The 16357-nt window shown below is 44.9% G+C and overlaps 1 protein-coding gene and 1 pseudogene across 5 annotated transcripts in view; one reads left to right on the top strand and one right to left on the bottom strand.

Moving 5' to 3' along the window:
* The window catches only part of CCDC60 (coiled-coil domain containing 60), a 166140-nt gene that overhangs the window by 69290 nt on the left and 80493 nt on the right, over positions 1-16357 (bottom strand). The gene's annotated exons all lie outside the window — the stretch shown is intronic.
* LOC309611447 (heterogeneous nuclear ribonucleoprotein A1-like) lies at positions 4215-14796 on the top strand (annotated as a pseudogene). Its single transcript has 2 exons — positions 4215-6750; positions 7045-14796. The product of its transcript is annotated as a heterogeneous nuclear ribonucleoprotein A1-like (transcript).

Raw genomic sequence — 16357 nt, 5'->3', positions numbered from 1 at the left:
GCTCTGAGCCTCCACAGGCTTCTGGGAAGCGGCACTTGGTTCACGTGTCAAGCTTAGGAGTTTCTCTCCTCTGAGGGTAGCGGCAAGAACAGTCTAATAAGACCACAATTATTTTGGGGTTCGGTCAACTGCATTACACAGTAATTCATAAAGGTCTGTGAATCCACTGTACGTGGTGGTGGTAGGATCAACGCTTGGTTGTCATGTTAAGTAATGAAATTTATTAAGCTAAAGGGCCAGGGAATTAACCTCTGCTCTGCTGAATAAAAATTGACATGCAGAGACCTTCTAATTATTTTAAGTGGTTTTCTTTTCTGGGTTCTTCCTTTATTTAATCTCTATCTCAGACCTTCACTAAAGAAAATGAAGAAAGCGGGAAAGGAAGACAAAGAGGTAAAAGAGGAGGAGCAAGAGATGGAAAGAAGAATATAAGGAACCCACATCCAGCCTGGGAGACCCCGCTGGAGACAGGAGATGATCATCCGGCCGATGGGTTTGGGCGAAAGTGGGACATTAAGGTCAGTTAGAAAGCCGGGTTCTAATTCTAATTCTACCAACAACTAACTGGCTGTGTGATTTAGGCAGAATAGTCAGCCCCTCTGCCCTATTGATTTAGGGATAAGCATCACCCCACTGCCTCTATCACGACCACCATCACCACTAGAACATCAATAATTACCACGTGGCAATAACTATGAAAAGGCTTTAAAGTTACTAATCTCTCTAACTTCTAAAACAATTCTCCAAGGCAGCAATTAGCAGTATTACCACCCCATCTCACAGTGAGGAAACTGAAGTACAGAGAGGTTCGGTGACTTATGCAAGGTCACCCAGATGGGGTGCAGTGGAGTCTGGACTCGTATCCAGGCCTGAGCCTGTCTTCCTCATCTGTCTTTTTGAGATACTATTATCTTATCTGACTCGTGAAAGATGAAAAATGAGGAAATAGATGTGAAAGCATTTTTTAAAAAGTCAGAGTACAATCTGTACAACAAAGCACAGTTGGGTACACACGTAGGTAAGTTGGTGATGAGTAAAATTAAGATGCAAAAAAAGCTGTACCTCTGCGAATCTCTATGCGCTCTCTTCTAAACCCTCTGCCACCTTAGGCACCGCTCAAGGAATTGAAAACGGCATGACATGTTTGGCTGGGGCTTTGGAACGACTAAAATGTTCTTGCCTCTTAGCACTGCTCCCCGATGGTTTGGTCCTCCACCGGGCAACAGAGCCAGCTTCTTAAACGTGAAGATGCACATCCTATGAAGAGTGCACCACCCCGCTGTCCTCGCAGCTCCCCGCCACCTGGGCTGGCCCCAGCCTGCTTTGTCTCAGGGCTGTACACTTCTGAGGGGCTAAGTAACAGAAGTTTTCCATCCTGGATGCCATGGCTTGAAATCAGGCTGCCGTTATCTTTCCCCTGCCCTTCCCTCTTCACTGGCCTCCCTATCTTGGACCTCTTTTCCTCTCCGATCCTTTCCAATATTGCACACCGTCCCCAGGCTTCCCCGTACAGCCTCCAGGGCTCTGCGTGAGCTGGATCTGTCCCATCCCCTTAGCCTCCTCCTTGCCCCCTGATGCTCTAGCAACACCATCATGCTACACGACCATGCTCTGCCTCATCTCGTGCCTTTGTCCCTCTGCTTGGAATGCCCTTTCTTCTTCTTCACCTGGCTAACTTCTGCTCATCCTTTGGAACTTACTGAGGTGTAAACCCCACCCTGTGTGGACGCTGCCTCTGCTTTTCCCGTGCTGGAGCAGGTACCTCTGGCATGTGCTGCCCTCAACTGTCGGTTGACTTGTTTCTGTCCAGGCACGCCCTCCTCCTACCCCACTACCAGACGGAGCTCCCAGAGGGCAGGGACAATTTCTAAATCTTTTCTGTGTCCCCAGAACCAGCACATGGGGAGTCCTCAGAAAATATCTGTTGCCTGAATAACTAACCATTTGAAATTCTTGCATCTCTAATCTGAATTAAATACACGCCTCCTTTTGGGCACGTAACAATGGCGCAACCCTACTCTGATGTGGCACGTTCGCATTCTCTTTGGGTGGAGTGGGTGTACAGAACCGTCTGTGCAGAAGCTGAATCATCCGAACAGGACAGAGATAAGTGGATGCCTCTGAAATTTATTTTTTTTCCAGCTGGGAACTAGACTATAGCGGTGTTCTGGAAGAAGTGATCAAATGAAACAGGCTCCGCATGTGCCTCTCAGGAAAGTTATTTCTTTAGCTTGTAATGTGGTCTCTGACCTACCTTGTGCCCAGTGACCACAAGTGGTGTTTAAACCCCTCAAAGGAACACAGATCCAGACCTTAATACCAGGTTACACAATAGGCATACGTTGTGCTTTGACTGATGGCACAAGTTCATGGACTTTGCAAGCTTTTGTGACCTCACGATTCACACACACACACACACACACACACCCCCTTGTTCACACACCATCCTCCACCAAAATCCATCTCAGACCTTGTAAACATCTTGAAATGTAAGCACAGTGACAGCAACCTCAAATGGTCATTTTGTCAGAGGATGTTGAGCAAGGCTGCCATCCCCACTGGTTCCTTTGTGGTGAAAAGGTACCTTGGCCCAGGGCTACTCTTTAATGAATGTGAGTCAGCATTTGTATGAGAGATGTATGCATCTCTTCTGGAAGAAGAAGAATAAAAACCCGCCAAATGTCAACAAACCGTTCCATATGCATCCCAATTAGGGCGATTTCTGGAAGGGAGCAGAAGCCCCCACAGCTCCGGTTTCTAGGCAACTGCTATTAGGAGTTCTGAACCTCGTTGGGAAGGGAAGATGGGCACGTCGGCCTTGTGAAGGAGTGTAATGTGCCTCTTCCTGGTCCCCTCACTTCCGCAGCCTGCTTTTTGTCTATTTACCCCATCACATTTAGAAGCAAATTAGAACTTGGAGGGGGTGTGGAAGAAGCTAACTATCCTTGAGTGCAAAAACTCTGGGGAGGATTAGGCTTTGAAAATTACCCTAATGACAGCCATTACCTACAGAGTACTTTCTGAGTGTCAGGCAGGGCCCCAGGGCCTCACACGTATTATCTCATTTAATCCCTACAAGAGCCCTGCAAGGCAGGTACTATAATTTCAAAGACAGAGAAACTGAGGTTCACAGAAATGAAGTCACCGGCCTAAAGTCACACAATGAGAAGGTGGCAAAGCCAGGACTTCCACTCTGGTCTGTCTGAATCTAGGAGTCACCGACTTTTTTTTTTTTTTTTTTTGAGTATAGTTGATTTACAATTTTATATTAGTCTACGGTATATAACATAATGACTCAGTAGTTTTATAGATTATACTCCACTTAAAGTCATTATAAAATAATGGCTATATTTCCCCGTGCTGTAAAATATATCCTTGAAGCTTATTTATTTTATATATAGTAGTTTTCCTAACCACTGCCCTCTCCTGCCATCCATCAACACACAGAAACTTACCCCACCTGAAAAAAAAAAAAAAGCGTACCCTTTGGAGGCAGTTCAGCAATCAGTTTTCGGTTCTGAGATAAACTGGTTGAGTATTTTTTTTTGTTTTTTAAAGAATGTAAGCCCCACCCTACAATACCCATTACTACCTATTGTGCTCAATGACTAAATGGGATGGAAGGATTGTTCATGGACCAGCCAGTGTGGACAGAAAACATGCATCAGCAGAGAAACAGGCTTTTTCTGTTTCTTCAGCACACTGGCAATCTCCAGAGAACCCCTGGCTTATAATTTTGAAACAGACAACAGACGATGGAATAAGGCACAAGGCCACAAGCCTGTGAGCTTTTGACCCGTGTTCTTCTGCTTGATTGATGGTGGGGATTACTTGCTGGAGAACAAGAACTGCTCAGGAATTCGCTAAGTGTCAGTATGAGGGGAAATTGCAGGGGTCTGAGGTGCGGTGCAGTTGCTGGGGGCAGTGTGTGGTGAAAGGTTTCCCTTCTCAGTTCACAACTTGGGTCTTGCCTGCCGCCATGAGGGGCAGCTTCTGATGGCCTCCTGGACGTGGGGCGGCTGTCTGCCACAGCTTGTCTTTGTCGTGGGACATTCAGAGAGAGCCCGGAAGATGCAAAACCTCTGTTCAGGACCACGGCCAGCTCCACCCCGGCCCCGCCCCGCCCCGCCCCCCGCACCGGGCCCCCATTTACCCAGGGTCTGCTGAGCTGCCTCAGTTTGAAAGATGTTCTGTTTACTACCTGATCCCAGGATTAAACTCTCATCTTCCTCTCACATTTGACATGACCTTACATCAATCCCTAGCCCAGTGCCTGAGACAGAGCAGGAACTTAGCAAAAGGTGTCTACAGTCACCCAACCTTCCAGGTCCTGTCCTGGCTGCAATCGTGTGTTTTCTCTGCCAGAGATCCCTCCCCCAACTCTATATCCTTTTTACCTGGTCATTTCCTAGTCACTTTTCTAGACCAAACACTTCCTAATGGAGTAAACTCAAAGAACCACAGACGTATTGCAGGGAAAAGGTAAATGAGTCCAAACACACCCTTTTTAAGGCGGTATCTAGTCTACAAATCACCATTGAAACTCTTACCAATAATTTGGCCTGTGATCCCTTCTCCAGCACTTCCCCGCTCCCAGGCCCCAGGCCCTGAGAGCTCTTTAAGCTCTTATTTTTATCTCTGTATAACTACCAATAAAGTGCTGCTCAACTGTACAACCTCAGGGCCACTATTAACACTGTATTCTACAAATTGAGTTTTTTGGGGGTGCCATTCACTCTGAAACACACATTGCGAATGGTAGCCCCTGGAACTGTGCAAAGGGGCAGCCCTGTTCTGAACATATACCACTCCTTTCCCCACCCCAGTCCTGGCGTGGGCAGTAGGAGACCTTCAGAGAAAGTTCACTGGATCTAAAGGTTGCTTTTCAGCTAATGTGCATTTTGGGCTGTTTCAGGGCAGGGATGGAGATTCAGATTCTCGCCTTAACTAGTTGTTTGGATTTGGCTTTATTTAATGGATTCCCGAATAAGCTCTTCTGATTGTCTTGCAAAGCTCTTCTGATTATCTTGCAAAGCAATGTTCTAATTGGTTTCCTTTACTTTGCACCCACATTCTGCAAGGAAACTCTTGGTTGGAGCTAATCTGACCCAGAACGACTCCTAAAGCTAAACACACAGATGTGCTGAAGGGCCAGGACATGCATTTTCCTTAAATGGTACCCATGGGCCTGACAGAACAGCATCAAAACAGTCAGAATTTCCTGACCCTCAAAACTCTGTCTGTCTGCCTCATATGCAATCTGAGGAAACTTGCTGAAACATCATTCTTGGCACTTCTCAGGCTGTTTGATTTGACCGTCCTGCATTTTCTTGAAGCTCAGGGCAGAAAAGTGCTTCTGCAAGCATTCTTGCTGACTTTGTTCTCATTTCCATGGGAAATTTTGGGAAGATAAAGTCCAGGTGAGTAAGTTTGTAAGGGCGGGGGGGTCCTTCTAATCGCAAGGGGGATGGCAATGTTCTGCTGTGATGAGGTTTGACTTTGGGAAAATGTCTCATTCCACATTACTGTCCATCTATTGAAATGATTTATGTGACGTTCTGGGCTCCTCAATAGAAAAAAAAAAAAATTGTGCTCTCTCTATAGGTTTTCAACAAGAAAAAGCCCAGAAAACCTCTATGGTTATACACTAGGGTGGCTTCCCTCAGACTGAGCAGGGAAAAGGCATCTTGGAGCCCCTAAAGGCAACCTCTCACATGCAGGTAGCCTGACTGTCTGGGGGAAGGTTCCTAATCAAACCCTATGGGATTTGAGAGCTATGATGGTGTGGATCAGTGACACGTCAGAAGAACGGCTAGTACGGTCTCTAAGAGCTTGGAGGACCTGTTCTTGACAGCGACACGTTGTGGCAGTGAGAAGCAATGGAGGACACAGCACCAATGTTCTCCCTCCACCTCTGGGTGTGGAAGGTAAGCAATAAAGCTATTCATTAGACATTTCAAGGGGGAGGTGAAGCTCCTAGAGGGAGACACTTGACTTCCTGTGAAAAATTCATGTGATGGATCCTATGGCTAGCTGGAAAAATATAAGAAGTGTGACTTAAATTTGTAGCCTCTTTATGTTACAAAAGAGATGGTCCTTATGATGTAGCTGCTCATGTTCTAAACGCTTCCTGTGTACTAACTAATTTAATCTTAAAAACAATGCCTGAAAAGTATCTAGCTCTTTGTCTCTCAAGGCAAAGGACAAACTATAGCACCCTAAGCTTCTTAGCTGTATGCTCTCCAGCATTTGACTTTCTTTCCAATCAGATAGGAATGAGAAAACTCTGGGTCCCCGCACAGGTGACAAGAAAATCTCTCCTAAAGAATGGACAGCTTTTCTGCCCGTGGACACCGCCAAGTAAGCATCGTTGACGTCTCCCCCCCGCCCGCCCTCCACTGCCATCATGTCTAAGTCAGAGTCACCCAAAGAGCCCGAACAGCTACAGAAGCTCTTCACCGGAGGTCTGAGCTTTGAAACAACCGACGAGAGTCTGAGGAGCCATTGTGAGCAGTGGGAAGCGCTCACAGACTGTGCGGTAATGAGGGATCCAAACACCAAGTGCCCCAGAGGCTTCGGGTTTGTCACAGACGCTGCTGTGGAGGGGTTGGATGCGGCCATGAAGGTAAGGCCACACAAGGCGGATGGGAGAGTTGGGTAACCAAAGAGGCCGTCTCAAGAGAAGATTCTCGAAGACCTGGTGCCCACTTAACTGTGAAAAAGGTTTTTGTTGGTGCCATTAAAGAAGACACTGGGGCTTCCCTGGTGGTGCAGTGGTTGAGGGTCTGCCTGCCAATGCAGGGGACACAGGTTCGAGCCCTGGTCTGGGAAGATCCCACATGCCGCGGAGCAACTAGGCCCGTGAGCCACAATTACTGAGCCTGCGCATCTGGAGCCTGTGCTCCGCAACAAGAGAGGCCGCGATAGTGAGAGGCCCGCACACCGCGATGAAGAGTGGCCCCCGCTCGCCGCAACTAGAGAAAGCCCTTGCACAGAAACGAAGACCCAACCCAGCCAAAAATAAATTAAAAAAAAAAAAAAGACACTGAAGAACATCACCTAAGAGATTATTTTGAACAGTAAGGGAAAATTGAAGTGATTGAAAACATGACTGACTGAGGCAGTGGCAAAAAGAGAGGCTTTGCTTTCGTAACCTTTGATGACCATGACTCCGTAGACAAGATTGTCATTCAGAAATACCGCACTGTGAATGGCCACAACTGTGAAGTAAGGAAAGCCCCATCTAAGCAAGAGATGGCTAGTGCTTCATCCAGCCAAAGAGGTTGAACTGGTTCTGGAAACTTTGGTGGTGGTCGCAGACGTGGTTTTGGTGGGAATGACAGCTTTGGTCGCGGAGGAGACTTCAGTGGTCAAGGTGGCTTTGGCGGCAGCCATGGTGGCGGGGGATATCGTGGCAGTGGGGATGGCTATAATGGATTTGGTAATGATGGAAGCCGTTTTGGAGGTGGTGGAAGCTACAATGATTTTGGCAGTTACAACAATCAATCTTCAAATTCTGGACCCATGCAAGGAGGAAACTTTGGAGGCAGAAGTTCTGGCCCCTATGGTGGTGGAGGCCAGTACTTTGCCAAACCCCGAAACCAAGGTGCCCATGGCGGTTCCAGCAGCAGCAGGAGCTATGGCAGGGGCAGAAGGTTTTGATTACTGCCAGGAAACAAAGCTTAGCAGGCTTAGCAGGAGAGGAGAGCCAGAGAAGTGACAGGGAAGTTACAGGTTACAACAGATTTGTGAACTCAGCCAAGCACAGTGGTGGCAGGGCCCAGCTGCTACAAAGAAGACATGTTTTAGACAATACTCATGTGTATGGGCAAAAAAACTCGAGGACTGTATTTGTGACTAGTTGTATAACAGGTTATTTTAGTTTCTGTTCTGTGGAAAGTGTAAAGCGTTCCAACAAAGTGTTTTAATGTAGATTTTTTTTTTTTTTGCACCCATGCTGTTGATTGCTAAATGTAATAGTCTGATCATGATGCTGAAAAAACGTGTCTTTTTTCCAAAAAAAAAAAAGAATGGACAGAATCCCAGTGGCATGGTCAAGCAGGTGGAGTGAGGTATAAACACAAGCCATCAGGAATACTGACTGCGTTGCTTGTATGTGTGTTTAACACATGCAATCCAAGTGCCAGACATATGCATCTTAATTCATTTACCCACCACAACCAAGTTTTATTATTGTCCTCATTTTACAGATGAGGGCAATGAGATTCAGAGAGATTAGGTAGCTTGCCCATATTCAAACAGTTTGTCAGTGGTGGAGCCGGGATTCAGGCTGGTTCCAAAAGCCATGATATACTACCTGTCAATACAGTAGATCAGGGGAGGGGAAGGTGACTGGAAAACTGGTTTTAAAGATGATTCTTGTTCTTATGCACTTCTGGAGTAGAGCCATGAGGAAATGTATACCTGCTGAAATATACTTACAAGCATTAATTTTGGAATAACAGCGTTTGAACTGCCTGCTATTGTATTATTATTATTGCTTTGTACTCCTGTGGGTCGTGGGTTGGACCAATGACAGAGCGTCACTTTTCTCACAGTGGGCTGCAAGTTGGTTTTTGGCCTAGCATCCTAAGTGTTGCACCTGAGCACCGTACAGGTTCTCGGAGATGCGCTTGGCGAACTTGTGAGGTTTCTGACTTTTTAATATAATTTTATTTTATTTTACTTTTAAGTGAAATCATAACTGCAAAGTGTCAGTTAATATTACAGAGAAGATCCAGAAAAAGACGTGGTCAAAGGCTATAGTTTGTAGAGAACAAATGGAAGTTTTCCCTTGCATTGAAAAAGTTGAATGGATTACAGTCTTTGGCAATAGGCTCATCTGAGTGAAAACCATCAGAACAATCACTTGTGGAGCGGCTGGGATTAAAGGGAGTACTGCGTAAGACAAAGATTTTATGTGAAGAATCCTGGGGAAGAGAAATGATCTCGCAGATGCAGATTGGGTCTGCCTATGGGTCAGTTGGACATTGCCAGTAAATTAGGGGGCAGGGTTTATTTCGTGACCATTTTTTGTTTTCATTTTGCTCTCCATAAACTGCTCCTTTGCTTCTGATGACTATGCTACAGGGCAAAAAGTCATGTCTGAGGTATTGTCAACCTCTTACACCCTGTTTTTTTTTTTTTTTTGCTTTGCTTTCATTTCTTATGCAAAAAGCTCATTTGTTTCAAAGCATTCAAAGCAAAAGCATTTATGAACTAGCTATTTTCAGCAACTGAAACCCAGTATAAATCTAGAGGACTTCAGTTAAGGGTCAAGAACCTTAAAGCTGCATGCCCTAGGAATTTATCTTATGGAACTAGAGTATTAGAATGATGTAACTCCGAAGATGTCCATCTAAGCACTGTTTATATAACAGGAGAACAAATCAAAAACAACCAAGAAGTCCAATGATAGGAAATTGGTTAGATAAATTATGCTACGTTCTTACACTGGAATATTATACAACCATTAAGATGGTTGTATTTGAGTGAATATTTGATATTAAAGACATTGCTATTTGTTTTAGATGTGATAATATTACTGTGGTTATGGTTTTAAAAAGAGTCCTTCTCTTCTTCTCTACTCTTCTCTAGTCCTTCTCCTCGATAGTTGTTAGAATATTTATGGATAAAATGATAAACACTTCAAAATAATAGGGGAGGATGATGTGTAAATGAAACAAGATTGACTATAAGTTGATAATCATTGATCTGAGCAATGGGTACATAGAAGTTCATTGTACTGTTCTGTTCAAATACAGATACTTGAATACTTTCATACAAAAAAGTTTAAAAAATGAAATTGCAGATGTGCATTTATTGACATGGAAGAGGTTCATAATCTATTGCTAAATAAAAAATCAGGTTACCAAATAGAATATGCAAAATGGTTCTTTTTTTTTTTTTGGTAAAAAAATACACAAGTATATATAAAAATATTGATAAAAATTGACATACCAAAATATGAATAGGGATGATTCCTAGGTGATGTAATTGAGTGTGGTTCTATTACTTATTAATATCTACTTCTCCACATTTTCCAGTTTTTCTAAATCATCTTATTCATGTATTTTTAAAAGTTCTTTAAAATATAGGGCTCGGGAAACTGTTTGGCAGTATTGACTACAGCTGAGCCTACGCGAGCTCTGAGAGCCAACACTTCCACTTTTAGGTATGTTCCCAACAGAAATGCATACACACGTTCAGCCAAAAACATGCATAAGAATGTTCATAGCCGCTCTCTTCATAATAGCCCTAAAGTGGAAACCACCCAAATGCCCATCAGTCCCAGAACGAGTATGTTATGCTACTTTCACACAATGGAAACTGCCCAGAAACTGAAGGATTACAAACCCCAACTCTGTGAGGCAGTGTGGATAAATCTCAGAAACATAATGTCCAATGAAAAAAAAAAAACAAACAGATACGATAAGGGTGCCAACTGTACAATTTCACTTACGCAACGTTCAAAGCAGGAGATACTAAACGTAAGTCCTGGAAGTCAGGAGAGTGATTTTCTTTGGGGTGAGATAGTGACCGGGAGGGACACGAGCAGGTTTTCTGAGGGGCCTGGTAACGTCCCTTTTCTTTATGGGGGTGTGGGTTCCATGGGTGTGTTCATCTTGTGAAAATTTATTGAGCTGTAGGCTTAATGATTTGTGTGCTTTCCTGTATTATGTTATATTTCAATAAAAAGTTCAAAAAAATTACAGGGCTTAATGCAGGCAGCATTTGCGCTAAGTGGTGGATTAGTGCTTTATTGTACAGCCTGTGGTTACATCCATTAGAATGATGGCTTGTTGAACAATCCCAATAGGAAGAGATTTCAAATCAATATGGAAATCCAGCACTAACAGCTGCATCTGCACCGCCTGCACTTACAAACTATCCATCCTCACTCCCCGCTCCTACCTGGTATCAGATTTGCTCCAATGGTCCCTTAAACACGGACCTTTGAGGTTCCGAGTCTGGGATCGGGTGTGACATGCTGGATCTCGTGCTGAGCTCTGCCTGTAGCCCCATGACTGGGGACAGGGAGAAATCCGTGAGATCATGACCATACTGTACAATAGTTACAGTCACCTGGGGAACATGAAGGATGTAACACACGCAGCTACCATTTATCAAGTATTTACCATGTGTCAGGCACTGTTCTAAGTGCTTTATTAACTCATTTAATCCTCACAAGATCCCTGAGAGAGGAAGAAAGTATTTTTGCAGTCTCTGCTCGGGGGAATTAGAGAAATTAGGAAGGCTGTTCACCACTATGTGGCTTGTAAGCCGCAGAGCTGGGATTTGAACCCCAGCAGTCTGGCTCAAAGCCTGCATGGACTGACAGTACGTGTGCGTGCTTATTGCTCTGAGCTAGGTTTCCTCGCGGCTCAGCCCGGCCGCCTGATCTTTTCAGGGATGCATCCCGTCACCTTCCATTCCCCCTGTCCCCTCAGCCTGACGCCTAAAAAAAAAGCCAGAGGGATTCTGAAGCATGCATTCCTTCATTCAACAGAAGTATTTATAAGCACCAAGTACATTCCAGACACTGTGCTGGACACTGACAATATATTTGTGAGAAAGAGTTATGGCCCCTGTTGTTAGGGAGCCTTTAATCTAGTGGTGGAAACGGCCATTATTCAAATAACTAAACAAAACTGCAAAATTATACACATTAAGCAAGAAGTACAACATGGAACAAAGGCCCTAGAGTAGATGGGAGTTCCAGCTCTGCTACTAACACATCCTGTGATCTTGGACAAGGCAATTCCTCTCTCTGGGCTATGGTTTCCTCACCTGGGACATGGGGGCCTTAGAATAGATGATCAAGTCCCAAACTGACTGTGGTAGTCAATGCTACCACATCTGTGGGATGTTAACTTAGGATGGCTGTGCATGAGGACAAAACGTCCCGCTGTCAGTTCAGTTGTGCTTTCACAACCTCTCTCTTCTTGTTATTCAAGCGTTTATTTCTGGACACATATTCCAGGCGATGCTGGGCTGTGCCACCCAGAATCCTCCTTCTAGACAGAGGCCCCCGTTTCTCCAGGTTCCGGTGTCTGCTGAGGGCTCATAGCTGAGTTCTTTCCCAGGATCTGTCATCAAATAAAAGGAGCTGCTTCAATAAAGGGTATGCCCCTCCTGAGAGGAAACCTGCATTCAGCGACTGGTTCCTCCAAGAGTACAAAGGTCTGGTCCTCTTGCCTCTAAAGCCGGGATATCTCAGAATGGCCAACCCAGCTCCAGAGCTCCCTGCGGGATCATCTGAGGTTTGCGCTGTGATTGCTTCTTAGCTCAACTTCTCCCTCTGCCCATCCTGCTGCCCTTACTTGCTTACAGGTGTTGCTCCTAAGAGCACTTCCCAATGAACAACCTGCATGAAAATCTCCATCTCAGAGTCTGTCCCAGGGAAACTGACCTACAGCAGTTAGGTGCAAGAGTGACCCTCAGAAGTAGACTCTAAAATGGAATTTTGGATCAGTCTCCCTAAGGCAATAGAAATAAAAGCAAAAATAAACAAATGGGACCTAATCAAACTTGTAAGCTTCTGCACAGCAAAGAAAACGATCAACAAAACAAATGGACAACTTACAAAACGGGAGAAAAGATTTGCAAACTACACCACTGACAAGGGGTTAATTTCCAAAATATACAAACAGCTCATACAACTCAGTATCAAAAAAGCAAATAACCCAATCAGAAATGGGCAGAAGACCTAAATAGACATTTCTCCAAAGAATACATCCGGATGGTCAACAGGCACATAAAATATTCAATATCACTAATTATTAGAGAAATGCAAATCAAAACCAGAATGAGGTATCGCCTCACACTGGTCAGAATGGCTATCATCAAAAAGTCTACAAATAGTAAATGGTGGAGAGGGTGTGAAGAAAACGGAACCCTCCTCCACTGTTGGTGGGAATGTAAATTGGTGCAGCCACTATAGAAAACAGTATGGAGGTTCCTTAAAAAACTAAAAATAGATCTACCATATGACCCAGCAATTCCACTACTGGGTATGTATCTGGAAAGAATGAAAACTCTAATTCGAAAAGACACATTCACCCCAATGTTCACAACAACACTAGTTACAACAGCCAAGACACAGAAGCAACCCAAGTGCTCATTAATGGATTGGCTTAAAAAGATGTGGTACATATATACAATGGAATATTACTCAGCTGTAAAAAAGAATGGAATATTACCATTTGCAGCAACATGGATGGGCCTAGAGAATATTATGCTTAGTGAAATAAGTAGGACAGAGAAAGAAAATACTATACGATATCACATATGTGGAATCTAACAAATATTACAAATGAATCTATATACAAAACAGAAACAGACTCATAGACACAGAAAACAAACTTAGGGTTACCAAAGGGGAAAGGGAGGGGAGGGAGGGACAAATTAGGAGCATGGGATTAACAGATACACACTACTATACATAAAGTAGATAAACAACAAGGATTTACTGTATAGCACAGGGAATTTTACCCAATATCTTATCATAGCCTATAATGGAATATAATCTGCAAAAAAAAAGATGGAATTTTGGAGCTGGATTAACCACCATCCATCTGGCAATGAGGACCTCATCCAGTGACGTGCTGAGCCAACCGACACCAGCTTGTGAGTGTGGACTGTCGACATCTCTTCCCAACCACACATTCAGTGCCATCACATTAGTAGCTTGCGGCTGGCTATGGTGGGAGTATTTACACCACAGAAATGAGCAAATACAACATATCAAGATTTTTCCCCCCACTGAAGAGTGGGGTGTTAAACACGTGCCAGCAAACCTCCCATCCCGTCTCCGGCAGTAGGAGCAGTAGTGAGTGGCCCTGGTAGGCTGCGGAAAGAGCAGCTGTCAGCATTCTCGTGGGGGGAAGACGGGACCAGACACCCGCGGGAGGTGCTGCACAGGCTGGTGCAACATCTCAAGCTGTTGAGAGGTCTGGGGGAGGTGACGGTAACAAAGACTGTGGAGCTAGATGGCTGTTGTGCGAGGTCTACTGGTGCACCGGAGAAGATAATAAAAGAGTGAGGGTGGGTAATCACCGATTCAAGGTGAAGCGTGAAAGCTAGAGAGCCTCTTGGCACGTGTAACATTCCCTGTGACACAATGATCCCAGTTATGACCCATCATAAGATGGAAGTGGGACACCTGGAATCAGGCACGAGCAGGGTCAGAGGGCACAGTTAAGGTGCGTGGGCGGTGGTGCAGACTCCTGTGTCACCCACCGGTGATGCTGCACCATCCTGAGTCTCCACTGCCTGACGGCACCCCCACGAAACCACGGCACACAAGTCTCCATCTGAGACCGCTTCCCTAGTGACCCATCCCGCGACACATATTAAACATCAGTGGGTTTTATATCCAGACTTTTATCTAGCTTTTTTTTCCCTCATTCACGGTGTCTAATCTGCCACATAGCCAGAAATGGAAGTCCATGGTTTAAAAATTAGCCAATGCTGGGCTTCCCTGGTGGCGCAGTGGCTGAGAATCTGCCTGCCAACGCAGGGGACGCGGGTTCGAGCCCTAGTCTGGGAAGATCCCACATGCCGCGGAGCAACTGGGCCCGTGAGCCACAATTGCTGAGCCTGCGCATCTGGAGCCTGTGCTCCGCAACAAGAGAGGCCGCGACAGTGAGAGGCCCGCGCACCGCGATGAAGAGTGGCCCCCACTTGCCGCAACTAGAGAAAGCCCTCGCACAGAAACGAAGACCCAACACAGCCAAAAATAAATAAGTAAGTAAGTAAGTAAGTAAATAAATAAATAAATAAATAGCCAATGCTGAGCTATGTGCGTTTAAGTAGACTTCCTTACTATAGCACTTTACAGAACTTTGAAATTCTACTGTGAATTGGGAACCTCTGAGGTGAGGATATAGTTCACAGCATTTTCCAAACATATGTGACCACAGAACACTTTTCTTCATAGTGCACCTTGTAGGATGCGTGCTCAGCTCAACATAAGAGGGGAAACTTTGGAGAAGGTGACCTGTTCTCTTCAAGAGCTAAAATCCAGGGCGTCTCCTAAAACCAGTAGCTCCCTCTGCTCGTGGTTTGGGGGGACTGAGGTCAGCATTACTGCAGTGATATTGAAAATGATGGAAGAGTAACAGTTGTCACTCATTGTCAGTATTTTATCTCCTGGCATTTTCTCTCTGAATGTAGCTGATACAGACTCTCCCTCTGGTAAAAAAGGGATGCAAATGAAACAAACTCTGACCTGGATAATATCCCCCCCCACCCCGTTCCCTCCCAGGTCTGGGGAAGCCAAATATAGTGTGAGGTCTTTGTTTTAGATAACAGACCGTCTCTTTTTCTTCCTCTGTCTCTTAAACACACACACACGCGCGTGCACGCGCACACATTTAATCAATAGGGTAAATTCACCTTAGGACCTGTTTACCTAAGAGTTTTGTACGGTCGTGCAGAACTGAGTTAAATCATTTTCTTGCCCACAGGAGAGAAGCATACATTGTCTGTACTATGCAGGCTTCCCCTGAAATGGCGAGGAGCACATTTGTGCATGGTCCAAGATCACTGAGGTCTGGGGAACGGAATATGCCAGCCTGAGGGCTTCTAGCTTGTCACACATGGGTGGGACTCTGACTTCCTTGGTCTTGCCTCTGTTTTCAGAGCACTGGAGGAGCAAAGGGAAGGAAGTGAAGCAGAACAGGAGATTTTTACACATTGTCTCATTTCGTCCTCACCAAAAAAATCCTTGAAAGAAGGCACTGATTCCATTCTACAGATGAGAACTAGGTTTACAGAAGTAAAATGACCAGGCTGAGGTCACTCAGCTGATGAGTGACAGGACGGGGTTTCTTTGCTTCCAAAGATCATGCCCTTCATGGCTGCCCTTGAATATCTGCAGACAGTCTCAGGACAACCAGCTTAAAGACAACAACAACTAACTTTTATCGATCTACTGCTACATTCTTCACCCATATCTGCCCCCGCAAATCCCAACAACTGTGTGAAGCAGACTTCTTATCCCTGCAACCCATCCCATAGATAAAGAAACCAAGCTCTACAGAAGTGAACTGATTCGTTCATGGCCACCCAGGTAATAACTGGTCGAGTCAAGATTTGAACCCACAGCTGACTCCAAAGCCAGTGCACTTTCAGCTATACTGTGTGAACCCTCCAAGCCTGGCTATAAGCCTGAGAACACTGCCTGTCATCTGGGAAAGGATTTCAGAAAACAGAGTTTTGTGCAAACCTTTATGTAACAAAAGGTTCAAGGGTTCAAGATATTTTGATGCTTAAATTTGAAAACATGGTCTTCTAGTTGAGTTCCTTTTTAATGTGGGGTCCTCTGAGGCAGCCATAGCCATAAGGAGAGAAA

This window comes from Balaenoptera borealis (assembly GCF_965194805.1).
Source record: "Balaenoptera borealis genome assembly, chromosome: 14".
Classification (NCBI taxonomy): domain Eukaryota; kingdom Metazoa; phylum Chordata; class Mammalia; order Artiodactyla; family Balaenopteridae; genus Balaenoptera; species Balaenoptera borealis.
The sequence above is the reverse complement of the archived record's forward strand: the minus strand, read 5'-3'. Positions and strand labels throughout refer to the sequence as shown.